Source organism: Balearica regulorum, chromosome 1, assembly GCF_011004875.1.
Source record: "Balearica regulorum gibbericeps isolate bBalReg1 chromosome 1, bBalReg1.pri, whole genome shotgun sequence".
NCBI lineage: Eukaryota > Metazoa > Chordata > Aves > Gruiformes > Gruidae > Balearica > Balearica regulorum.
In genome coordinates, this window is record NC_046184.1 from 199,276,320 (window position 1) to 199,303,455 (window position 27,136).

The 27,136-nt window shown below is 45.4% G+C and overlaps 1 protein-coding gene across 2 annotated transcripts in view; it reads left to right on the forward strand.

Annotated features, from left to right (window-relative positions):
• CRYL1 (crystallin lambda 1) overlaps nucleotides 1-27,136 on the forward strand; it is a 93,070-nt gene that overhangs the window by 62,150 nt on the left and 3,784 nt on the right. Inside the window, exon 9 of one of the 2 annotated variants that reach the window (XR_012833391.1) lies at nucleotides 20,103-20,114. The exons of the other annotated variant lie outside the window; for it this stretch is intronic. The gene's annotated coding sequence lies outside the window, so the exon portion shown is untranslated. Of the gene's footprint in view, nucleotides 1-20,102; nucleotides 20,115-27,136 lie in introns of those variants that run through there. 2 annotated transcript variants of the gene reach the window in all.

The following is a 27,136-nucleotide window of genomic DNA, read 5'->3' on the forward strand; positions in this document are numbered from 1 at the left end:
GGAGTGAGAAGATGTGAGAGGAACAACTCTGCAGACACCAAGGTCAGTGCAGAAGGAGGGGCAGGAGGTGCTCCAGGTGCCAGAGCAGAGATCCCCCTGCAGCCCCTGGAGAAGACCATGGTGAAGCAGGCTGTCCTCCTGCAGCCCATGGAAGTCCATGGTGGAGCAGAGATTCCACCTGCAGCCTGTGGAGGACCCCATGCTGGAGCAGGTGGATGCCCAAAGCAGGCTGTGATCCCTTGGGAAGCCCATGCTGGAGCAGGCTCCTGGCAGGACCTGTGGCCCCACAGAGAGAGGAGCCCATGCTGGAGCAGGTTTGGTGGCAGGTCTTGTGACCCCGTGGAAGGGACCCATGCTGGTGCAGTTTGTGAAGAACTGCAGCCCATGGGAAGGACTCACGTTGGAGAAGTTCATGCAGGACTGTCTCCTGTGGGAGGGACCCCAGGCTGGAGCAGGGGTACGATGAGAGGAGTCCTCCTCCTGAGGAGGAAGGAGCGGCAGAGACACCATGTGATGAACTGACCACAACCCCCATTCCCCATCCCCCCATGTGGGAGGAGGCAGAGAAATTGGGAGTGAAGTTGAGCCCGGGAAGAAGGGATCGGTGGGGAGAAGTGTTTTAAGATTTGGTTTTATTTCTCATTACTTAACTCTGATTTGATTGGCAATAAATGAAATCAATTTTCTCAAGTTGAATTTGTTTTGCCTGTGATGGTAATTGGTAAGTGATCTCTCCGTGTTCTTATCTCGACCCACGAGCCTTTTGTTATATTTTCTCTCCCCTGCCCAGCTGAGGAGGGCAGTGACAGCAGCTTTGGGGGCATCTGGCCTCCAGCCAGGGTCAACCCACCACGTACAGAGTTCCAAAAATGTCTTTGAGAACATGTAATTGTGGTACCCTTGCAGAGACGGAGATATGGAGGACAGGAACCCTCCACGAGAAGAGGAGCCGGGCAGATGTGAACCTAGCAATTAGTGTGTCGGCAGGAAAAACAAATGGTCTTTTGCTTTCAACAGCCTATCAGGTGCAAAGGGGATGTTTCACAAATTAATTTGGATCTAGTCAAACAAGTGTAAATGAATACATTTGCTCTAGCTGCCTGCTCCTCTGCTCCATTCCCCCAAGCTCCAGGCACGCTGCAGGGTAGCCCTCTGCTTGTCCCGCGCCTCCCATCTTGTGCGCGCGCGTGTCTGTGTGCGCACGTACACGTCCTACTGCTGATCAGTCAGAGGGGGAAGACAAAAACTGACCCCAGGGGAAAACTCCTCACATTTGATTTGGTAAGGCTTTGTATCAAGCCAACAGCCAAGGATTTCTTGCCGTTCTTTTCTGTGATTTCAGAAAGAGAAAGGAATGCTGCCCTTCGGTGTGTTACTCGGTTAAGTGGTCATGCAGCTTAGAGCACACCTCTTCGAGGGGGTTAGTTACCCATCGACTGGTATTTCTTATCGTTTGTTTTTCTGGTAGAACTTTCTTCTCCCCTCTTGAGTTTTTTCTTTTATTGTACAACTTTAATATGGATGATTCATTTGAACATTGAATACAAGCTAATATATATGAATAATGATAAATGCTGATTTTTGTAATAAGGAATAGTAGAGAGACAGGACCTTAAATCTGGTGTATTGATCTGAATGTGTACGTTTAATCATACAAAAGCAATATTAAAATGGCAAGATTTAGCTGCATATCTTACTACTCACGAAGGCTTAACTATTACTTACAGCATGTGCTGGGAGCAGAGGAGCAAATTATCCACTGGGCAGAGTGAGTACCCGCATCCTCCACTGCTGTGTGTGACGCCAAAAGGCGCAGAGCCGTGGCTACGCAGACCTCTCGCTTTTATAAACGGGAGCTCAGAAAAGAAACTAGCAATTTAAATAGCAAAAGCTGTCATATCAATAGTTCCGTAAGAATTGGGGGAAAAAGGTGCTAGAGTGACCTTTTGAGGCAAAACAGGGCAACCTTGAATGTTTGACCCCCAGAATTTGCTCAGAAGCTCCGGTTTGCACATGCTGATACGTGGTTGTGAAACACTCCGAGGATGGTTTCAGCTGGCTCCGACCACAAGCCAGCTGCAAGTGAAGCCATGAACAAATGCAGCTGGACTAGCAGTTTTTCATATACAGCTCATCAAAAATTGGTCCAATGTCCTCCTGGCTATGAGGAAAAGCCTGCACCACTCCTATGGGAGAGGAGCAAATTTCAAGGAGAGCTGTTGGTAAGGGCACTGTTTCCATAAAATTCAGTGGACTTTTGAAATACATCAAAAACTGCTTTGTCTTCTAGCTTGCTAGAAAAGAGCATGACTTATTTTCTTAACGTATATTCAGAGAAATGCTCTATGGTGTTGCACATCCCTCAGCATCTTCCTTTCTGATGATTCTCTTCCTTCAGTGAGGATGGATTGTCCTTCATCAAAGACTGAAATGGAGGGACGCTTGGAATAAAATGGCACTTCTTCTTGAACCTGAGTGTGAAATGGAGATTTTAACACGTGGCTTTGTAGACTTCTTCCAGTTACTTGGATTTCAGACAAGAAGCGGAGATATATAACATGCAGAATCATCCAGAAACTTGTTTTCCTTTACCTATGAGCAAAACGTAGTCTAACATAGAAAGGTCAAGAGCCCATACTTGCATGTAGCTAGGAAAGCTTTCTGCAGAAGCTGAACTTACTTACTTTTTTAAAAGATTCTATAAAACAGAGCTGTAAATTTGCCCTAACTTGGATGTTTGATCTGTTTAGCTTAAGTCTAGATGACAACTACTGTGACAGTATTAATGTACTGCCCAAGGCCTCCATAAGGGTTCATCACCTCTGTGTTGGCACAACAAATGAAGACGTTTTCCAACAGAAAACATTGAAAAGCCTCTGCAATTTAAAACATTGTGAAAACTTTCCTTTGCATTCATCATCTGTTGAAGTTTTAACAGCAAGTCTAGATTTTCCAGTATTGTAACAGTACATCCTCTCCATATGAAGCCACAGTTGCTTGTTCTTGGTTGGTTTTAACAGGTAATACTCCTAAGGAATACAATGGAGGCATTTGTTTGCAACCCAGAGAGAAAGTGATAAGGCTGGAAAATCCTCGCTGTCGCTCTGATGTTACTAAAGAAATGAGGTTGTCATTTCACGAGGAGTTCCTGGGAACTGCCTTGATGTAACTGGTTCTTCTGAAAGAGAAATCTCTTTTTTTTTTTTTTTTTTTTTGGGGGTGGTGGTGGTGGGTTTTTTTCTTCCTTTGTCATGCCCAATAATCATTTATACTGTGGGTCCCCCACAGGGTCACAAGTCCTGCCACCAAACCTGCTCTGGCCTGGGCTCCTCTCTCCATGGGGCCACAGGTCCTGCCAGGAGCCTGCTCCAGCACGGGCTTCCCACGGGGTCACAGCCTGCTTTGGGCATCCACCTGCTCCAGCGTGGGGTCCTCCATGGGCTGCAGGTGGAATCTCTACACCCCCTCATCCTTCCTCCATGGGCTGCAGGGGCACAGCCTACCTCACCATGGTCTTCACCATGGGCTGCAGGGGAATCTCTGCTCCAGCACCTGGAGCACCTCCTGCCCCTCCTTCTGCACTGACCTTGGTGTCTGCAGAGTTGTTCCTCTCAATCTCCTCACTCCCCTTGCTGGCTGCAATTGCTCCTGGTGTTTTTTTCCCCTTCTTAACCATGTTATCCCAGCGGCGCTACCACCATCGCCGATTGGCTCGGCCTTGGGCAGTGGTGGGTCCATCTTGGTGCCGGCTGGCATTGGCTCAAACAGCAGCTCAGACTAGCAGCTTCTCAAAGAAGTCACCCCTGTAGCCCCCCCCCCCACAAAACCTTGCTGTGCAAAGCCAATACATATACATGAATGAAGCTGGCAGTACCGGTGGGGATGGTTTACCATTGCCTTGTGCTTCACTCCAGCAGCTGCTTCAGAGAACACTTTGGCCATTTCCACGTGGCGCAGGCGAGTTCTCGGTGCGTGCAGCATTGCCCCGTGCGCAGCAGCAGCAGCACTCGTATAGCAAAGCAACCGGTCAGTTTTACTGCCAGCTGTGTTGCTGTAGAGCTTGTATTTTCTTTTTAAGCTCTACTTAAAAATTTAATGGGGTGCAATCTGTCTACTGAGTTCTCAGCAGTAATACAGAAAGTATTTCTGTGCAGTTAAATTATTGGAATTACCGCTATAACACAAAGACAGCAGACCAAGAAGTGCAGAGCTTTCCACATTTCACAGCACCTTACGACTACAAAACCAGATCTTCTGATATTACTCAGCAGTGTCATTTCAAACCCATGCAGTAATGGAAAGACGTAATTGTGCCATTTCAAACATACAGAGTAGTGGAAATAGCGAATTGTGTAACCAGGCAATGTAACCGAATGGGCAGTGCCTGTGCCTGATCCGTATCGTATGGAAGCTTATCGAGTAGCACAAAGTAGCATTGTGTAATTCTGTAAACCAGAAATGTGTCTTGTATTTGCTTTTGGCTTTCCTTTTCTAGGAAGAAATGTTAATTACAAATATCTCCCCCCTATCAAAATCTGTATCAGTGCATAGTAAAGGGTGATTACAGAAGTCTGATCCATTTTTAAAGTCTGAATATAGCTACAGTTGCTGCAAGAGACATCATGCTTCTCTAGCCTGTTGTTTACAAAACAAAAGCTATTACAAATAAGGATATGACAGCAGAGAAAAATATAAATTTTATAAGAAGATGCAGGTATTATTTATATTACTACAAATAAAACCATATTTCATTAAGTAATAACCTAAGCTTATGTTTTAATCTGATCTTAGTATCTGAATAGTTTATTATAAGGAAAACCATTAGATAGGGATTAATGCAATCTTGTTTAATCATCAGTAAAAGTAAGATACGTGTTTGTTAGAACTGTCCCGGTACACTGTATGAACGGTGCTTACTGGGTCTGCACACAGCTTTTGATTTCAAGTCTCTTATAAAAATTACAGTCCCGACCCCTCTGCAGAGCGCTACCTCAGAGAGCACTGCCCTACCGATTCATCGCACCTTCTGCCATCAAACTTGCTGTGACAACTGTCCAGGCAGTGGTCGCTGACTGTGTCTTCAGGTTAATTATTGCCATGGCCACCCTGTTAGCAATCCTGTCCCCGTGCATATGCCGAGCAAAAGAAAGTATAATTTGCAGCTGCCGCCTCTCCTGTAACCTGCCGATGAGTTTCAGAATGGACCTTCCTCTGCCGCCCAGCCCCTGGCTGTGCCGGTGCCGTTCAGTAAACAGGCGACGTGGGTAGCCTTGCCCACAGTCCTGGGTTTTGCTCCGTGGGTCTGTGTCAGCATCCTGCCTGGCTTGCTGCCCTGTTTCTGTAGAAAAGGAGTTTTGGTTGGAATGTTTAAATAGGCCAGTCTGCTCAGTCCAGCTCATAGGAAGCCCAGCCACAGCCTGTTGCATAGCTAGAAAGGGATGTTAATAGCTCATCCTCTTTCACCTGTCTTCCAGGCTAACGAGCTTGGACCTGCAAAATCAATTTCTTCCTTCCAAGATAATTTTCCTGCTGGTCCAGGATCTCTGTTCCATGATCCCTGCTGCATCTTTTCTGATTTTCCCTAATGTAGGTTACAGCCATCTTCTGCCCATCTGATGGCATTATTGCAGTGTGAGGAAAGCTTGAGAACTTGCCGCAAGACAAACGTTCATCTTAGCAGCAGCACATGGCTCTTTTGCCAAGATATGTGTAGTTGTAGAACCTTCTTCAGCAGATCATATCAAAGGCTCAGAAACCTATATTATCATCATTAAAAGGCAGAGGTGATCACCACTGGATGTTAGCACCTATAAGAAGAGCTTGAATATGACCATGATCATGATTTATGAGTAATACGGGATAAACAACAGAGATAATTTGGAAGCTGCCTAATTAAGGCAGTGTTGAGAGACTTCTAGAACAATACATGATCACCTTGTTTATAGTAGGAAAGCACAAAGACCAGAACTGAATAAAGCTCAGCTACCATGGGGAGACTGGTTTGTTTATCATTAAGTCCATAGCTGCCTCATGTTAACACTCAGTGATCTTATTTTCAATGGTGACACTGGAAATGCATTACTCTGGTGGCTTCTCATAACTCCTCCTTTTTGGGTACACTTCCTCAAGAAGTTTCTCTGAGGGATGCAAGACCTTGTATTTTCCAGCCCTTTTTAAATATATGATCCTTTGCTTGATTTCCAAGATCATGCAGCCATATGGTTATATATTGCACTTTGTTATATTTCTTCTCTTTCCTTTTTTTTTAAACCTTCCTTTGAATTGTCCATTTGCCATTTACCATCCACCTCTATTTCCACAGTAGTCTCTTCTGATGACCCTTTTCTTTATTATTAGGGTTTCTCAGCTGCTCAGAGGATCATCTTTAATTTCAAAACTACCCACATGGATTAACTGCTACCCAGACATTGTACCAACCTCCCACTCCAGCCTCTACTGAGGAGTTTGTGGTGACTACTGATTTTTTTTTTCACTCAATAGATGAGATCCAAACACCAATCTCTGGCCATCTGGACCCTGCTTGATCATGGTTGACGTCTCGAGGGCCTGTTTTGGTCATTCCCCAGCAGCACGTTGCAGTTCCCCAGGCTCAGCCCAACTGCCCACTGGCAGCAACTCCTCTGACTCACGTTCCTCCTGGGAGAGGGCTGTGTGCTGCTGGCAGGGGAGCCGAGCGAAGCCTTTTCCTAATCCTCCCTGTTGACAGGGATGTTTGGCTTCTCTGATTTAATCTCATGATACGTTCCGAGATTAAACTGCTCCCTGTTTTATGGCTGACTCAGCTTTTATCTGTCGACTCGGTGCCAGCTGAGATCATTGATGATCAACTGCTCCGTGAGCCTTAAAACAAAGTTACTGGCAAAAAGCTTTTTTATACCACAGGGGTTTTTATCTTTGGAGCTACAAGGGACAGAGTGGTAGAAGCAGGACGCTGGTTGTCCCTGTAATGGAGGACATTATGTCCCCTTTTTAAGCTCCCAGGGCAGCAATTCTGGTCCTGTTAGTCACCTTTTCTAACTCCTATGTCCCGTCCCCCCCTCCCCGAGTGGCAGAGACCCCACCGCAGGCAGCACACATGGTGGCAGTACCAGGCTGCTGTGCACTGCCCTCGCTTCGTCACACTTACTGCTGCAGCTTCTCTGAGCCCCAGTTCCCTCCAGCTCTCACTTTATATTCTCCAGCCATGAGATATATTTTTGCTGTTTCCAGGCTTCTTCTGCAAATACAGACCTTCAAAACATTTTTTTTCTCAGGTAGTCTTTACTCTTTTGGTTACTTGAACTATTATTTTCACGTTTCCTGTGGTATATCCTACAGTTTCCCCTGGAGAAAACTAATTTTAGCAAATCTGTGACACCTGTTCTTCTTTTTTATTCCTTTTGTGGGGAAATTATGAAATTTTTAATATATGTTTCTACCTTTGTGAGTCTTTTTCTCAGTCTGGAGATGGAACCAGTGACACTCACACAAATTCCATCCTTGGTCAAAATCCCCAGCTTGCATACCTGGAGAAACCACAGTAGCTGGGTGGAGAAAGTATAGTCTCCACAACTAAATTGCAAGCTGACTTAATTAAGGCAGATTTATTAGGGAGAATTTTATGACGGTATGTTTTCACCTTTAGCAATAATCTAATAGGCAGCACAGCAGATAGCACGGGGCTGAATAACACCCTGAGCACAGCCCGGGATGGAGGGAGGCTGCACTGGGACATCCCCAGGTCCATGGCAGCGTCTCCCTTCTCTGCCAGGAAGATGGGCAACGGTCCTGGCCCACTCTCATTGTTTCTTTCCACCGTTTGTTCATACACAGTGTGCTTTCTCCTAGCAGCACTTTTTTTGCATTTGTGGCCTTGTACAGTTCCCGTCCTATTACTCCATCTTTTTTTTTTTTAATCCATGCCTGTTCGGGGTTCCTGACAGTCTCCCTAATTTTTCAGCTGCCCATTCACTGCTCAACGGCATCTTTGCATTGCCATTTTCCCTCTGGTGCGGTCTGGGTCATCCGCCCTCCCAGGGGAAGGGGGTTGGAGATGACTGAGGGAACTGCTGCGGGGGCTGCGCGGGAGCCTGCTCTGAGGGGGACACCTTGGCAGAGGTTGTTTACTCAAGCCATGGTCTCAGCCCTGAGCATGGCAAGGTAGAAAAGCCTGACTGGGGACCAAACCTCTGTCACCCTAAGACAGCAATAAGCCCAGCAGATTTATCACCTGCTGCTTGTACTTCCACATCTCCTCCTTCTAACGCCCATGATTTTGGCAGACAGTTATTTTAACTGTCCACTTGGTCATGAGCTTTCTTCCTTTTTGTGGGCATGGAGACCATCTTCACATACTTATCTACACTCTTGGGCTCACTGCTTATGAAATAGATTAAAAGCTATTTTTCAAGCTTTTACAAGATCGTATGAAGTTTATTCTAGGTGAAAATACAAGCATCAAGAGAGTTTGATCCACAGCTTAGATGTTTTTAAAAAGTCTTCCTAAGTGTATGGTAAGCAACTGAACAAGCTATTTAGAGCAGTTGCAAAGGTCTTGGAGTTCTTTTAGGGAAGTTCAGATACACATCTCTTGGAGATGATGCAGATATGGTTAGTACAAATCAGAAATCCTTCTTCCCTATAAACATGCAAATTAAAAACAATTAAAACATACATCATTGCCTAATGCTTAATATAAGCATACACCCAATGATCATGCAGCCAACAATTAGTTTATCTATCTAACAAAGAGACCAAGAGGAAGACTAAGAAAAAGGTGGGGTGACACTTGATCACACTAAGTAAAGGCTAGCTCTGAGAAGGTGCTTTCCAAAGAGATATTCTGGGAGCATTTCAGGTGATTCTAAGAAGAAAAGAAAAAAAAAAAAAAGCTCACAGTAAACTACAGGATAAATATTCAAGAAAGCGATCCAACATAGTGTGGTGGTGGGCATTGCAGAAAGGTGTAAGCAAACATGGTAAAGCTCTGCAAGCAATACAATAAAATTGTTCCCGGAAAGGTACGAATGAGCCAGGGCTGCTGAGACATCACCATTGCACAAAGTAATGAAGAAATCACCAAGAGTGGATGCTCATACCTTTTAGAAAGGGGAAGTCATGAAGGAAATGGGAAATAAAGTCAACATACAAGAATGTAGGCCAATAACACTAGTCATAAAGGAACAGACGCTGTGAAGGTGCAGGGAGTGCGGAAGGAGCACTTGGATGAAGGACTGAACTGTGCAGTCCATCCCAGCATAAGCACTAGTGTGTTGAATTAACCAGGGGGCCTGTTGGGAGGGATGGGTGTCAACACTGAGGCTGCGACGGGCAAGGGAACAGAAAAGGGAAACAGCTCCAGAGCAGGACCTGTAGTACAACTAGTGGGAAAAGGCCACTGAACGATCAGAAAAGATCTCCAAAACCAGGTGAAGTGCAAAGAGGTACGGACTGGCAGGTTTTACTGCACTTTCCTGTTTTTGTGGAGGTCACCTCAATGCTTCCTAAGGGATACGATGGGAGTCGGTGTTGAAAGAAGCCTTGGTGTAAGTAGTGGATGCACTTCAGTTGAAATGCAGCAGTGAGAAAGAAGAGCCCAGTCAACCCCAACAGCCAGGGAGGGAGCTGGGGGACACTACGGGCCGGTTGCACTCATTCCTTGCAGGAGGCATCTGCTTCAGGATGCAGCACCTTACAGGGAAAGCAATACATCATGCAGACACTCAAATGACAACATTGTAATAAAAAATTTATGCGATTGTAGTTTTCCAAGAATCGGCAAACCTTTAGGCCACTGTTTGAGGTCAAGCCCCAATGACAGCCAAGGAGTCGTGGAGCTCCTGTGCTTGTCATTTTCATGAGCAAAGATTTGGCGTTTGGGAGCTGGGAGAGGTATTCCCGTGGAAGATCTGAATGCTGTTCCTTGGTCACTGCAGGTAACACAGTATAAATAGCAGTCATGCTTAAATTAGTGACAACACTCTCCATCGCCCTGCAAACATAATTTTTGCCAGCTTGGATTTACAGACTCTCATCTCCAAGGTCTTCATCTAAGGCAAAGGGCAAAACCTTGCCACGCTGTGGCAGGAGTTAATAAAGAACAGGTAGCTGCCATGTGTGCAGGAGCTGGACTCTACACCACTAATTCCCCAACAGATGATGGGAAACGGAGATGTGGCTCAGCCACCCTGCATGAACAGACAGCAGTACATGGAACCATTCTTTGAAGCCTTTCTTTGGTGTCAAATGTGTCTGATCCTGTGTGCGATGGGTCTGTGGGTGTTATTTCAGAGTGAGGATGGCTGCAGCAGGCGAAGGCTGGGTAAATTAGAGATGTAAGTTTAAAAAAGCCCCGTAGCTTAAAAGAATTGGTTGTAAGACAGATAAAAAGAGTATGCTGTGAGATAAAGGTACCTAATGGGCTACAGCTGAAAAGATTATAGAGGTGATATGTAAAGAATGTCCTGAATTAATAATTTCCTTTGTGTAAGTGTTTATGTTTTGCGAATCATTATCACTTAGCAACCTACACTGTCCTTTTTATTTTTTACAAACTTAAACTGTTTCCTGGGGGTATTATCTCTGTCTGGCTCAGCAAAATTAAAACAGTATCTCATTTAACATTGTCTATAAGCAGATGGAAATAGTTGGCTCCAGATGTGTTATGAATTGCGCTTAGAGAATTAACATGGTTTAGATCATAGAAAGTGGGGCATACTTGGTGTTCAACACTTTCTTATAGAGCAGTAATCCTTGTTTAGCTTTATGGATCTTATCAAATGCTTGTTCAAGCCAAGCTATGACTCTTGCCAAGAATACTTAATGCCGCATTTCAGGCGACAAAATGTAAACCCCCTCTGCGCTGAGGTACCCCCCACCTGCCAGGGAGCCCTGCCGGACCCCCGCCCACAGGCACCCTCGGTGCAGGGAAACATCATGGGGAGTTTTGTCTAAGGACTTCTGAAAATTCTCTCTGGACAGGGATTCTCCAGCCTCTCCCCATGCTCCACGCCTTGTACATCTTGGAAATGTTCCCTAGTAGCCAGTCAAAACACTCTTTGTTGCAGAAGGAAAACTGATTTCTTCATGTCTTTGTCTCCACACATAATCTAAAATGATCATTTCCTTAAGAAGGTTTTATGTGTTAGAGGATTGTTCCCATCTTTGTTCCTAATAGTCTTTTTTTTTTTTTATTAAATGAGCCAAGTTCTCCAGTTTTTCCTTTTGAATCCCTTGGTGTAGATTTCTCCTGACTCTTGTGCTCCTTGAATGCTCCTCACTTTGCCTGGGTCCCATGTCCAGACCAGGACCCAGCACTCCAGTTGTTAATTCATTCAAAGACCTTAGTGTGTATTAAATCACACCGAATTGATGCTCACTTCTGTGTTAAGAGGAATGAAGACAACTCTTGTCTTCCCCCAGTCCTCCCCAGATCGATTTGCTGCCATGCCAGGGTGACCTACACCGGGTTCAGTGGTGATCCCAGCCGGACTCCGGTGCGTGCGGACCTCCTGCCCGGGCTGCTTGCACCTGTTGCCCTTGCTCTTGCATGCTGTTATTTTCAGCCCTGTCTAGATGAGCAGAGAGCGAATGGGTGGAGGGCAGGGAGTGGATGATAAGTGGCTTTGTCCTCCTCCTCCTCCCTGAAATCTGCTGCCCGGCACTTGTGGCCGGCACGGAGGGAAGCCTGGGCTGGGCTGTGAGTCACCCTCCACTCCCGCTCCCTCCCCGAGCCGGGAGCTGCATGTTCCCTGCCAGCTACGGCCAAGGCCTCGGCCCCACACTTGCAGGGAAAAAAAATCTTCCCTCGCTGCACATATCCACTGCTGTTGCACAAACATGGCCCCGTTTGGAGCAATGCTCCCACCCCATTTTCTGGCGGACGAGCCCCACACTCCTCCGTGTCACCACTGGCAGCGGACGCTTGCTGCCGCCCCACTGCACGGCCCAAGCAATGGCCTTACCGTGAAGAATTTCAGCATTAAAAATGGGTCAAAAAGCCTGAAGAAAAACAGCAATCGTCTTATGATGTTGTAATACCTGATGGAGAGCTGAGACAGTACGGGTCTGCAGTGCGGGCATTTACAAACCCGCAGAAAGCTACCGTTCCTGTCGTGATTAATAGCAAGGAAACCTTAAACACACTATGTCATTTTACTGACAGCTGCATTAATGCCAGAGGTACAGAGCTGAAGGTAGGGGTGAGCAGAGGAATTAAGCATTAGACAGCTTTCAAGTGTTAAAATCAGTATGTCTATGGCCATAGCATTCCACTGGGAATTCCCTTTAACACCTGAACCTCTCAAACCCACAAGCTATCCACGGAAGGATGCTCTGCACCGATGCCTGTTCGCTCCAGCGGTGCGTGGGGCAGGATGGACCCTGCTGAGGCTGCGCTGGAGGAGCTGAGCGTCAGAAAGCGGATGCGCACACCGTGGCACCACTCTGGTACTGCCAGCTCAGGGGCATCAAACTACCAGGAGCTTGGCATAGAAATTATGCAAGTTTTTATTGTCAAGAACACTTTTTATTAGTTGTTATTAATTTTTTTTAATTATTTTTTGTATTAGAGCACTTGGCTACTTTAAGATGTCTTTTTGTTTCTTCTATCCACAATCTGCAAGATTATAAATGTACCATGGGAGCTGGTTTTCATTTGACATCTCCTGATTTCTTGTGTTGTTTGCAGAGATCTTCACATACTCCAGGTGACCTGAGCAGCCCTGGCTTTTCAAAGAGGGAACCTACCGTCAGCCAACACTTGTAATATCCATGAACAGCATTGCACGGCTGTGCCTTGGGCTTTGCTTGGCATTTGTAAATAATTTTGAGATGGTTCTGTCTGAAGGTGCTGTGCAAGAAGAAGTGCCAGTTCTCATGCTGCAGTGGTATTTTCTGCTTATTTCTTTCCTGTGCAAAACCTAAGCCCTCCCCATGTGTGAAGAGGAGGTGAGACTCCCGCTCAGCATCTCTGAGGGAAGGAAGCTTTTCTCACCCTGCCCTCTGCTCCAGCAAGAAGTGGTCCTTCTCTCCTGCTCACCGGCACTGCGGGGACCCGCTGGGGCGGCACATAGTGAAACCGCCCTGGCAGTAACTAGGCCGGTCTGGGGCCATTAGTCATCTGCTCTTCCTGTGGCTCATTGCCTGCGCCCTGAACAGACGTGTTCCACCACCTTTATGTAAACCCCCCCAAAGGGCTGGCTGGTGCCGGGGGGCAGCCGCCACCCCCACTGCCTGCCACCGCATGCTCCCCCCAGCACTTTGAGTGACTTTGAAGCCTGCCAAGAAAAGGCAGAGGTGCCCGTGAGTTAGGTGCAGGAGGACCTGCTGCAACGGTGCCGGCCTCAAGCCGAAAAGCCCACCTGGAGCAAAAGCCCTCGTCCTGGCTGGTAGGGCTGACTTTCTCCTCCCACTCTCCCAGCTGGGGCCGCACCATCGACAGAGGGTCGCCATCAATTTTTGTGTCAGAGGAGGTGAGGAGGGCTCAGCCCACTCCTGGTCCCCCAACCCACAGGATCTGCCCCATCTCAAGCCAACAGTCCTGGTGGTTTTTTAACAGCCATGAGGGATTTGGTTTGGTCTAATCCCCTGTGCAGCCGACTAGCAAGTTCTTATCTTGACTTAACCTACAGGTAGAACAACTCTGGTCATACTGCCGGCATATTTCAGGTTTATGTCCACACCCCTGTGGCGTACGCGCTCCAGTATCCCTCAGGTAGTCTTTCATCATCGGTTATGCCTCAAGACTCTGCAATCAGATATGGTTATCTGAGCAACAGGGAGAAATATTTACCAAAATGAAATGTAGAGTGAAAAAAAGGGGAAGAAAGGAAGAAGGGAGGAGAAAAGAACTGAAAATGGAAATTCAACGTTATTTGAAATATGCACTGATGTTTGTTAGAAAATGAATTGGTGTTGCTTTTGCACATCGGCAATTCTATACATGAAGATTTATCTCATGCAATATATTCTTTGCCTTCTGGTTTGCATGGTAATTTGATTTTTAGGATATTTGTTTCTTTCCTCTCCCACACGTTTAGCTCCTTCTAATGCTAAGAGAGGTTTTTGGTGAGGACCTCAAGAGAATTTGGATTGTGACAAGCCACAGATGTTGGAAGTCCAGTTCTGGATAATGTTTCTATGTTTTTACTGTTCTTCAGTAAACATCCACTCGTTCTTTCCCAGAGTTTCCTCTTATGGGATGTCGCCTTGGCTATGATCTGCAGGGGATGGCTGAGATCTGGGTACGGATTGCTGAGCGAAGGTGTTCCCACACACTGAGATACCCCTATGTTCAGGTGACCAACCTCAAATACCATTCACCTGCCAAAGCAGCCCGTTAGGCCGAGGAACACCGCTTCCTCTGTACCCTTCAGTCCTTGTATGAGAAAACAAGACCCTGGCTACTCCTGCAGCCATGACTTTGGGCCGAGCAGTTCAGTGGCCTTGTGTTCTTCTACCAAACTCTTTGGGGATGGCTGATGACATCATCTGTCCACCCGGTGTCCTAGTGGGAGGCTATGGAGAAGCTGCGAAAACCAACAGCCTAGTAGACCATCACCATCTATCGCCATCTCTGCATGTGAGCGTTGTTGTACCTGGCAGGGGAGTTAGGTGGGATAGACCCCACTGCGGTCTCCTGCAGCCACACAGCTCAGGGCAGGACAGACAGCGGCAGAATTTATAATCACATTTTTCTTGCAACTGGTGAATGAAGAAAAAAGAAAGAGAAAAAACCTGAGTGGTCTCATGGAGAAAATGACCTTAAGACACAGATTTGTGGGTCACAGGCCTGTGTCCTTGTCCTGTGCTGATGGCTGCTTGATGGTAGGGCACTCAGGTTGCCTCCTCCATGCTCTAAAATGGAAATTTTTGCTGGTTTGGCTGGTTAATCATGGCGGGCTTATCCGAGCTCCAGAAATGGAAAGTAGCATCCAAACTCAGTGCTGTTACTGCTGGTACTGTCCACAGCCCTGCAGGATTCAAATGGGATTTCTGCTCCCTGCAAAAGTTGTTCATCTGGCTTTTCTGGATGCACCCTGACTTGTGACTGCCATCTCATCACTTAATGAAGGGGTTAATGGACATCTCCTCCTTGCTCAGTGTGGTTGTAATGGCAGCCTGGACCCTTTGGGGAGGGAGAGCAGGAGTGGATCTCAACAGGGATCTCCTTTACAATACTAAAATATATTCCTGAAGTCATGCTGTTGCCTTGTGAATATCTGATGTGGTATAGGTTAGAGAGACATCTCTGTGGATACAGAAAGTGTTAAAAAGTACCTACTTACTGTGTTGCAAAGGCCATGCATTGCAAACTTGGGAAAGTATGTTAGGCAGCATGCATTTTGCCCTTAAGCAATAAGCAATATGTGAATTACTTCTTAAAATTAGTATCCCGTGCTTGTTAGGATTTGTTTTTTCATTAAGTTCCTTTGCTACCTCAGCCTGTGTACATCTAATGTACTAGTAGTCTTTCAATAACTGCACATTTTCTACCAGGCCCACAGGGATCAGGGTCCTCTGTACTAGGTTTTTTTACCCTGGGAGATTGCGATCTGCAGGACAAGAACTGTCAATGATGAGAACTGTGAGCGCTCCAGAGCAGTCTGAAAGCATGGAGGTACATGCTCAGCAACACCACCAGCTGCCCCCCCCAGCCAATGCCAAGTGAAAGCGTTACCCTGACTTTGCAAAGGGGGAAGAGGTCAAATCAAAGTGACACTTAAGTAGCTCATGTGAAGTTTTCTTTCTTAAGACTCCTGCCTCATGCCAGAGGGTCCCCCAAGGAAAAGCCCCAGGGAACACTTGTTCTCTGGGGTTAGGCTGGGAAACTGAGCAGGGAAGCTAAGTAGATGTGTGGTTTCCCAAAACGGTTAGGAAGACCTACGCATTCACAACGGGGTCGATGGGTGGGAGGCGATATGTGTCACAACAAAGCCACAGAGGCATGCAAAACATAAGCTGGTCTGATTCCCTCTCCTCCATGAGCTTTAGTAGATGCTGATGAGATGGGACTTGGAGGCACAATGCACAGAGAGGGCCTGAGAGCCCTCAGAGATGGGGGAAATTCTGACGGTTCAGAGTTTGGGCTTTATTTGGATTGTATCCACTTCAGAAAGGCTGTTTCCAGGACAAATATTTATAAAAATACAAGAAAAGGAAAATAGAGTAGGATCCTTGAAGAAATAGCAGAAGTGGAAGGGTAGGTCTTGGACACCATTTGACAGAGCAAGACTCCAGGTAGCAAACCAGCAAGATGAGAAAATACTTTCTACCCCTGCTCAGCTTGTGGCACGGTCAAGAGGTCACACAGACTTGGGAGACACCAATTTCAGTCCTGTCACTGACCCAGCAATTGCCTGTGTAAGCCGTAAGAAGACAGGGTCTCTCTCTCCTGGAGGTGAGACCCTCAAGCAGTCACAGCAGCTCAGGTCTCAGGCAGCTGGATAAGGCTGGTCCTGGGAGGGTATGGGCCATGCTGGGAGACGTCACAGAAGCACCTGGACAAACTGAAACCCTCTGGACATCTGTGCCTTGCAGCTCTCCTTCCTGCTTGCATTTGGGATGCAGTTTTTACGCATGGGACTCATCTCTAATAAAGGCAGAGAAAGGACTGTTATTTACCTCTGTCTTGTTCTCCACTTTTGTTAATTTACTGTATAATTTTATTTCACAGGTAGGCAGTGACTTTTATCTTCTTATTGGTGCAGTTATATTATGGCTGAAGAAAGGGCAGAGTTGTATATGAAGTACCAGGTAAAGAAGGAATCCCTGATGCTCAAGACCCTGATGATGGAAAACATACTGGAAGAGAGAACTCCTCTGCTCACATAAAATACAGGAGGCTTTAACAAAAATGTCTCAAGTTTCCCTTTTAAAAATTCAGAATTTACTAGAGTCTCTTGAACCAAGAAAAATGCATCCATGGGAAGGAAGTGCCAGTAATAACAGGCCTGCACTCACATCCAGTGGTAAAAGAGAAATAAGCAGCAGTTTCCCCCGAGGGAAGGGGGATTCTGGAAGTTAAACAGAAATGTTTCTGGTTCTGAAGTGTTAAAAGGCTTCCTAGGCACCCTGACTGTCCTCTCACATCCTGAGCACCTCAGGGTAATGCATTAGCCCTGTGGCCACCAAAGAGCTTGCTTTCTGCAGCTCCATCTTCTGCAGGGAGACTGAGGAAACACTAGAACAGGGAGGTGGGTAAGAGCAGACTCCAAAATTCCCGGTGGTGATTATTTACCTGTTCTTTCTGTGCAGGAGACCGCTGGTTTCTCAAGAGCTGAAGCCTTCTCCTGCTCTAGTCGAAAACCACTACTGTTATGGGATTTGCTTTGTTAAATTTAAGGCAAGTCACACAAAAATGAAGCAGACTGAGTTCGATGTGAGTCACCCTTTACACACTGATAAACCCTCCAGTTCTCATTTGAATTATTTTGTTAAATTTGCATTTAAGACCTTTCTGTAATGTGACTTTTGGCTTGACACCAAATATGAACAATTATCCTGTTCTAATAACATCTATATTCTGTGAGGACTCCTCCTGCAAATGTGCCATGTAATCAACACACACATCGATCCTAAATTAAAAGACAGCATCAAAATCTGAGTCACTTCTTCTACACATTATTAAGTGTCCATTTTGGTTAAGCTGGCGACAGTCGCCAATCTCATTTCCTACCTGCTCTTCCCCTTTTTTTTAATCTTTCTCTCCTCCTGGCAGAGGACTGCATAGATGACCAGAGAACAGTCTAACATGTCTTTGTGTCTGCCTTTCACTTGATTTTCATATGGATTTTGTCTCATGTCTTATGTCAGGGATGCTCCTGTGGCCCCATTCAGTTGCTGGTCTCCCCTCTTGCCCATCTTGCCAGTCCTGGCCGAGATGAGTGGCCAAAAACGTTGTATGGAGAAGCTGAACTCAATAGTCCAAAACAAATTTCCTGGCTCTGTTTTCACTGGGTGGAGAAAAATCTACAACCAAAGCAAATCTGGTTTCATGGCTACAAGGCAAATCTTTCCTCCCCTGCAGCCACGGGAGATCCTAAACATGGTGAAAGGAAAACAGTTTTGGGTGAGGGAAGAATGAGCAGCAGGCAGTGTCCAAAAGCCCAGCTCACTTCTTTGCTCTACACAGCAAAGCAGGAAGGCCCCGTGCTAGGAGGACACCTGGGAGGCTGGAGGTTTGCAACCATAGGAGATCATGGCCAGGCCCTGTTATCTCCAACCATACAAACTGCAGAGGTGTTAGCCAGTGCATACTACAAAGGAGATGACTGGGAGGACAAAGTAAACAGGAGGCCATTCATCGCTGGGCTGAAGGCTGGGATAAATGGGAAGAGTCCTCCCTTGGGAGGCAAACCGGTTTGATGGATGACAAAGAAAGAGGTTCTCCTGTAACCTAAATGTGTCTAGCACAGACTCAATGGGGACTTTTAAGTGTCATGAGACAACAAGGCTTCCCACAATCTGAGTCAGCTCTGTAATCCCCACACTGCAGATTACCACACAGACATGCACCCAAAGCAGCAGAAAAAATTGGAGATTGCATCCCTTAGGAGCCACGGGTGCTCCACAGGCCTTCCTGCTGCTCCAGAAAATAACATCATTCTGCCAAACCAGGAGAAGCAGAGGGTGTGACCATCCTGCATTGCCCAACCTCTGCCCACTCAGCTGGCATCTTCTTGGCCATGCTGGTGGAGAACGGAGGAGAGGAGAGGGCTGGCTGGGCACTGGGTTGGGAAAGCATGTTGGCATGTTAGCCTGTGGTTAGTTAGGAAGCAGGTGTGGCCTGGGATGATTTTTGATGGAGTGGGCCGTCCCCAGGTGTAATCCTGACTGCAGTGTCTGATGGGAGACAGTGGCTAAGCAGAGACCATCCCTTTCTACTAAGAAGGTGTTAGATGAGAGGCACTCACTGGCCACTGAAAATCAACAGTGTTGGCTGAATGAAAACTCTTAGATAATACTAATGGGCTCAGTGGACAGGCCAGAAAGATGCTAATAGTCACTGGCTGATCTCAGCACCATCTCTCTGACAGTGGCCCATATGCTTTGGGGGATAGAGGACACCCCATGGGATTTCTGTAATGACAAGTCAAGGGATATATTTCTTACCTCTTCAGGTAGGATCTCACACAGGCCATGAAGCATGAGTTATGCCTGACCAAGTTAAGGAGAGGCTATGATTTTCACTGGGACTACTCTGACAAGACTGGCTCTGCTACCCTGGCCCATCCACCTGGGGATCCTGGCACTGGAGGAGAGATTATCCCCGTGGCTTTGATTGATGGGGACTGAGGATCATCATAGAAGGATGAGAGCAGGGAAGATCCCTTCCTCCTTTCTCTTCCTGCAGGCCTGGCAGCCCAGCTTAGTGATTCCCTCCTGAGAGGAAGAGAGGAGGTCTGTCAAGACCTTCATTAGTCACTCCATCTGCATACCTTAAGTCTTTCTAGAGTTAGGCAAGTGTTGGGGCTGGGGACAACAGTGCTTGAGCTGGAAAATGCTGCTAGCTTTCTGCTCACCCCATACCTAGGCTGCAGAGTCCATTTTACTCAGCTTGCGTAAGGACTGATTTCTTAAAGCATTTCGCTTTGGAGACGCTTCTGTGAGCACATGCTGGGAATACCTCCTGTTCAAACCCAGGAGCTGTCATAGCAAAACCTTGCACTTGATTGTTGCAAATCATTAATTCAAAGTCACAATCCATTTGGAGTAACTCATGGAAACCCATTCTTATTTTGCCACTGCTTGTTGAGCTGCTTAGATAATCAAAATGCCTGTGAGAACAGGCAAAAATTCTTGCTCTTGGCCTACAAGGTGTAAAGAGCAATGACACGTCCCAAGCGAGAAGCAGGAAGATGTGTGGGAGGAGACAATGAGGACGGGGGAGGATAAGAGCCATGAGACCCCCTGGAGCCTCAGTCACATGGACCTCGTCATGGTTAAACCCAACACTTCCTTGAAGGGCTCTTTACCTGCTCTCTTATTTCATTGGTAAGGTGCAAGGGAGGAATGTAATGTGAATTTATTTTTTCTTTTAATAGCTAGTAAGGCAAAAGCCCTTGCCCTGTTTTGGAAGCCCAGCACTCCTTAAGATAGAGACAACATAGGAGGCCTGCCCCAGCAGTCTGGGGAGAGCCAGGAAGCTCCAGAAGAGCCTGCTTCTTTTTCATCCTGAAAATCTGGGAACAGGCAACAAATTAATGGGGAACGTTTCCTTTAAGTCATGAGTAAAAATGTGAATTACTGCTGAGGCTTCTGTTCTGCACCAGGAGGGAGTCATTTTTTTACCCTGGCCAAAGATGTTAAGGAATATTTGGCATAGGAGGACAGCGGTGACTTGGTGCATTTCTATCACATGGGCTTGAGACCGATGCCATTTACTGATTTAGGACTTGATTCTGCAAACATGTAAGTAGGTGAGTATCTGCTCATCCAAATAGTTCCTTTGAATGATTTTGCGAACATATGAAAATATCCGGTCAGACCCTCATAGCCCCAGGGGCATCAGGGAAAATGCCCACCTGGAGCGCTGAAGACTGGCGTTAGTTGTGACCTTTCCAATAGGAAGCTAAATAATGACAGTTCATAGATATGAACATTTACAAAGTGAAAATGTTAATGTAATAAATTATATTTAAAGCTAATTTTTATGACTAATTATACATCTGGAAGTGAATATGCAGCTGCAGTTACCAACTGATAGGGCAAAGTCAAAGGCCCATAAATACGCTCTAACCATAATCATCCTTTTTGCCAACAGAAAGCATGGTCTTTCACAGCTGAAACACATATAACAGTATAAAATATATACGAAAGCAGTGACACTGTGTAATTATGCAATTTCTGTACAAAGCCATGGAAGAAGAGAGCAAACCATTTGAAGGAGCCAAGTCATTCTGGAACTTTGTTGCTAATTCATTGTGGCTCTTTCTTTGCATTTCATAAGCTCCTGCACACACTGTGTCTCTAAGGCTAAATTCTGCAAGCCCTTATCAGCTCACATTTAAGGTTTAATTTATAGAGCCTCTGTCCTGAAGAACATGGTTCATTGTTCTTTGCACAGCTGCATAAAACATTGTAAACATTTAATAGCAAATAATGTTGGGGGGAAAAAAAGGCAGATCTTTAGAGGAAGACCATTTTTTTTGTGGTATGGATGGATGCTGTGAAACTGAAGTAGCTGAATTAGGGGGTTATACATGTTTACTCTGACTAAGCCAGTAAGGAAAATGGGCACTTTGTGTACTTATGTACCTCTGTATTTATATATTCTTTCCCAAATTTATGTCTCTTACTGGCTGCCAAATAGGAGCAGATACAAATGATTAAACTCCTTTGCCCAAACTCTGCTGTTATCTATATCCAGCAGCATTCACTCAGCTCTTCCAGACGTAGACTGCATATGACTTCTTGGCTTTTGCTATCGAGGTGTGTGTAAGGAATGTGAGATCAGGCTAATTTAATTTTATATCACCTACACAGAACCCCCTGACCTAACCCCTGAAACGTTGCCTCTACGAGATGCCTCCAGCGAGGCCACTCTTGCTCTTCTTTCAGAAGACTCTAACAATGCTTTCCAAATTAGAGGTATTCAACCACCCCTGTCCAGAGTCACAGAAGATAATTATCAACATGATTTAACTGGAAAATTTTCAACTCTTGAACATACTGTGGTGACATTTGCAGATAGTATTGTTAGTATGCATGGGAGGAACAGTGCTTTTTGTTAATATCTATATCTAAGGCAATGTGTGTAGGATTTGGCCTTTTCAGATCACTGTACTAATGTTAACTAAGGGTTGGCAAGTTAGTAGGTGTCCTGTGTTTATAAAAATCATCTGGCACGGACATTATAAAGGAAAGTCAGGAGGATGCTGTGGTGGAAAGGGAAGTTGTTGGTGGAAACTGCTGCCACTGCTTTGCACACAAGAAGCTCCCACAGCTCTGGAGACATGGAGTGAAGCCACACACCCACCCAGTGATCCTGACTCCCATAGGGCAATCCAGAGAGGCGTCTTGTCCTTCACCACGGTCTTGTAATCTGAAATGGAGAGGAAGGAGAACTACAGGATGAAGAGAGAGGAAGAGAGAAAAGTCTTCAAGTTTCCTTATGTGGGGAAAAAAGACCTCAGCTACCTCCCAGTGCATAACCAGTACTGCCTTTCACAACTGTATCTTGATGAGTATCTCACAAAGCACTGTGAATGGAAGCAGCACGCCATGCCCCTGTCCATGCTCCAAGCACTGTGCCTGCACACGGGAAGGTGGCACAACCATTCCAGGTGACAGGTGACCTCTCCCAGCTACACACCATCCACGTGAAAGGGAAGAACCATGTCACCATTCAACAGGCAACAACTCTTCCCAGCATGCAAGTGTATCAAAATGGTTACAACTGATTTTTTGTTTCTCAGTTTGAGATAAAATCATTTGCATAAATAATCTTGTAAAACCTTCAGCTTTTTTATCTCTGTCCTTCTCTTTATTAGAGCATATTGACACCATAATAATTGCATCAATGCAATGATACCAATGAAAACCTCTGATAAGCCTGCAGTGAAGTGGCTTGCACAGATTAGTTTCATTTGCAGCTTCTGAAGGAAGTGTAGAGTGCTTGATATCAGGGTTTTCCCAAACTGCGGAAGTCTATGAAGTGCAGGGTGGGGCTGATAAAGAGAACAACTTTAGGCTGTCATTAACATTGTAGAAAAGGACAAAATACTTCACACCACAAAAAGGTAAAAGTCCATAGATACTTCCTTTATTTTAACCATCTATGCAGCTATTGTTCTTGCCACAAAGGTGCTTTGCAAAAACAAATGGAAAGGCAGGCTGCATATTGAAGGGCAGTTTTCCCCATTTCTCTCTTTCTTAATGTGTGCTCCACACTATGAAAAGCCTTGAGCATCCATATTTTTCATATATCAGCTCAATGAATGGAACCGCTATCAGAAAGATGCCTTACCAAATGCAGAAGATGGAAGATGTCAAGTAGAGTCTGACACCCGCTAACTCTAGAGCTAATTTTAATGTTATTTTAATTACCATCATGGAGAATGCAATGAAGAATCTGTGGCTCAATCCTGTTCTCATAACATTTTATGAGAGGTTTGGCACCAGCTTTCATGAGAACAGGGCTGAGCGTCATACCTTCGTATACTAGTAGTGTGAGAGGGATTGCCAGTATCTGCATCACCTGTAAAGTCAGACAGCCTTTGTAAATCAAGTAAATGAGCTGAAGCCAACAACAGGAAGACCTGCAAAGATTAATTCAAAGGGGGTTGCTTATATAGGAGAAAGAACAGATATCAGAGCAGTGGGAATATGGCTGTGCTGCATTAACTAGAGTATACAGAAGTTGCGTATCCTGCCCTGCCTACCATGCCGGGTCTCCCTTAGAGAATTATGCACAGGTTCAGGAGCCTGAAAGAAACAAAGTGAAATTAATTTGTAGCCATAGGAGCAGAACAGCAAAGAAAAGAGGACAAGATATACCTATATTTCATTTTTCTGCTGAATGGAGACAGGGAGGTACAGAGGAAAAAGCCAAGGAGATCGGTGGAGACTGGGGAATGGAGTGACAGCCAGACAGGGGAAGGTCAGCAAGAAACCTGAACCATCATCAGAAAATTTTAGGTGAAAACAAGAGGCCAGAGTATGAGCTAAGGAGCAAGCAGAGAAGATATCCTTACAGTGGACACAGAAATCTCAAAGGAAGTGAAAGGATCCAGGGCAGGGAAGGAAGAAGAGCCAAGAGTGTAGATGATGCTGGGTAACACACAACAAGGTGAGAGGCTTCTAGATGATACCTTAAAGGAAGGGAAAGACAGGTACAGGCAATTAGTGGAAATGAAGGAAAAAGGAGAGCACCAGACAAGCACTGCTGCTCATGTAGGACTGCTAGGCAGAATAGGATAAAAAAAATCCCACTATAGGAAGGGCAATCTGGGCTGTATGAAGTGAAATGCAAAGCCTTTGGGGGAAGCTCAGGAGCAGCTTTAGAGGAGTCACAGCAGGGAGGGTTACTGTGGGACACAGTGGTAAAAGCTCTGGGAGGCAAGCTGGAGGCAGGCCCAGGGCTGAAGCCTGGCAAAAGCAGAAGAGAAGGAAGAGGAGGATTAGAGGATGAGTGAGAGAAGCTCCTTGGGTTGGGGAAGAGCTACAGGAACAGAATGGAGAAGCTGGAAGGGAACAGAGGATGTGGCTAGAGGAAATCAGGTCCCAGGAAAAGAGCAGGTTGGTATAGAGAAAGGAGCAGAGGTAGACAGCATGGGTCAGGAACCACACTGCCAGTTGGCAGCAGGAGCTTGCTTATGTAGCAAGTCAGGCAGTGATTAATTAAATCAAGTCAGGCAGCAATCAGTCAGTTAAATCGAGTAACAATGACTCAATTAAGTTGAACTGGGGAACAATGAACTTGTTACATCAAACCAGGGAACAATGAACTAATTAAATCAGTTGGAAGCCTCCATGGATCCATCCAGAGCCTGGGCTAGGTGCCACTGGAGCGGGGGGGACTCTCTCTGCAGCTGCCTGCTCCAGCAGAAACATCATAACAGCAACTGTGCATTGCTGCTGACAGCCTTCCTTGTCCCCCTTTGCCCAGAGCGAAGAAGGACACGGCAGACTACAGCTGGTCTGATGAAATATTTGTAATAAACCAAAGGGGTGGGGAGATGGAAACTGTCAGCTTCCAAATTAGCAATAGCGTTGCAGAAATTACTGGGCTGCCTAAGGATGGAGAAAGCTCTGCCTTTCAAATCAAGCTGATGCTGGATATCCAGAGCTGCCAACTTAAGAAATTAACTGAGAAGCTTTGACGGGTTTCTGACGATGATTTAGTCTATCCTACCTAGCATGCATGAGAGGTACACTTTCTAATGGTGTCCTGGAAGAGCATGGCTATGTACTAAAACAGCTGCCTATGTCCATTTTGAGGTAATAAGTATAAATTATATGGATTGGAATGAGTCAGCCAATCATGTACTGGCAGTGCCAGGAATCATTTTCATCCCCTTTTGTTGGTCCCCCATATCATTTGGGGTTGGGGTGGCTTTTTTGGTTCTCTCCTGTTCCTTCTTCTATCGCCACAAGCAGGGAACATCACTGAGATCGTGGAGTTACGCAAGCAGAAAAGAACCTGCTATGTTTCTCTTGGGATATTTCATGAATATCAGTTAACTGAAAATAAAAAAGGCAAGGTATCATTGATGAGGACAACCCAATGTCAAAAAGATAAAGGAGACAGCCATCTGCCTCGTTACTCAAGGACAGTGCAATCCTAATTGTTCTACAAGACCACCTGTAAGACCCTGCCAGGTGGGAAAAAGTACTGCTTGTCATAGCAGTACAAATGCTTCAGGAGCTATAATGGTTCATAAACAGCAATATTATATGGGCAACCTTTATGATACTACGCATTGTCATTAAAGTAACTATATCAAAAAGGAAGTGACTTTGGGTGTCACTTCTGGCTATATGAGGTCCTGGGATCTGCTGAGAGTGTGTACATCAGGGCCGAGCAATCCCTGTAGGAACATTGGCCAGTAAATTAAACTGAAAATAAAAGCTGAAGAAGAGCAGCTTTCTGAGCAGCTTACAACAAGGATGGGGCTTGATCTGAGACTTAGTATATAGTATCAGTACCATATGCATGCTTGTTGTCCCCTAATAAATGTGCCACAGGAGAGTATGCACTTTGAGAGACACCTGCACAACAGGGTCACACTGAGGACTGGACTTAGTTTTCTTCCCCCCCCTCTGAACTGCTAGAATAGTCAGAAGGTGACAAGAGTCTAATTAGAGATGTGAAGTTCTGGAAAGGAACCAGAAATTTTCAGGATGAAAAACCTCCCACTTCCAGTCTTCACCACAATGTTTGAGCAGCGGTTTGCCATGGAAAAATGGAAAATAAACTTCCTAGTGTGTTTTCTTCTCTCTTTTTTATCCCTTCTGAATAATAAGATGACTGAGAAGTGGGATTTGTTTTGTACAAATCTTCAGTCTAATGAAATATGTGAAAATGAGGTACAAATTTCAGTCAAAAGTTGTAGTCGTCTCAGTCTCTGGTTTGATTAGAGCGGTCAAGAGAAAAACTTGACCTACACTAGTAATTTTAAAAGGGTGCTCGTGATTTAAATGCTCTTACAGGATAGTCAGCCTTGCCTGTGATTATGACCTTATAGATGATGATATGCACTACCAAAGAGACTGGCCTTATCCTAAAGTTAGGCTTTATACCTGTTGAGGTACTCTTGGTCCTCAATATTATGTTGTCACAACTATCTCTATTTATTTTCCAAAAAATGTATTTATGAAGATGTTTCTTTTGTACCTGCATTATCATGCGAGGCATCTAGTGACGCAGAATTTCTGAACCCTGTAACTTTAATTGTCCTCTTCATTTATATGTCAATAATAGATGGTTTCTATGTCTATCGGTCTCTTTCTTCTCCCTTTTTACTTAAAAATTATGTCAACAAACAAAATATATTCGTGCACATTACAGTGCACAGCTGCAGCTATTACAGAAGGAGGGGTTGTCATCATTCAAAAGTAATCAATTTACATGTATTTATTATTTCACAGGTTTATCAAACAGTACTTCTTATATGCTGGCTAAATAACACACAAAATGTTTCTCATCTGTAAAGCAATAAGTACAATTTAGCTCTGATTACTAAGTAGTCAATTACTGTATAGATTTTATTTTTTCCCGATAATTAAAGAAAAACCCCTGTGATTAAAACTAGGAAACCCTTTTTCTGTTCCTTAAATTTCCAGCACTGACATGTCTCATTCTTTCTATCTAGCGTCCCTTGCATCATCACTTATAATCAAAGAGCATGCTGATGTCACCAGAACAGAGAAGTAGCATGCAACAGATGAGAGATGAAAAAATTACCCAGCAAAGCAGAACCTGGCCCCTTGTTCCCCACCACCCATTCACCTGGTGCTCCCCACCATGGCTCCAGCTAACGAATGGGTAGCTCAATATTGTCTCATTTTTTAAACAGAGAACATCACTGAAGACTTCTTCTTTGCTGCCAGAACTGTGTGTTTCTGCCTTGGGATAAACACCAGGTCTTGGCTTCCAACCATAACACCCTCCCAAAGGCAAGTGCAGTGAAGA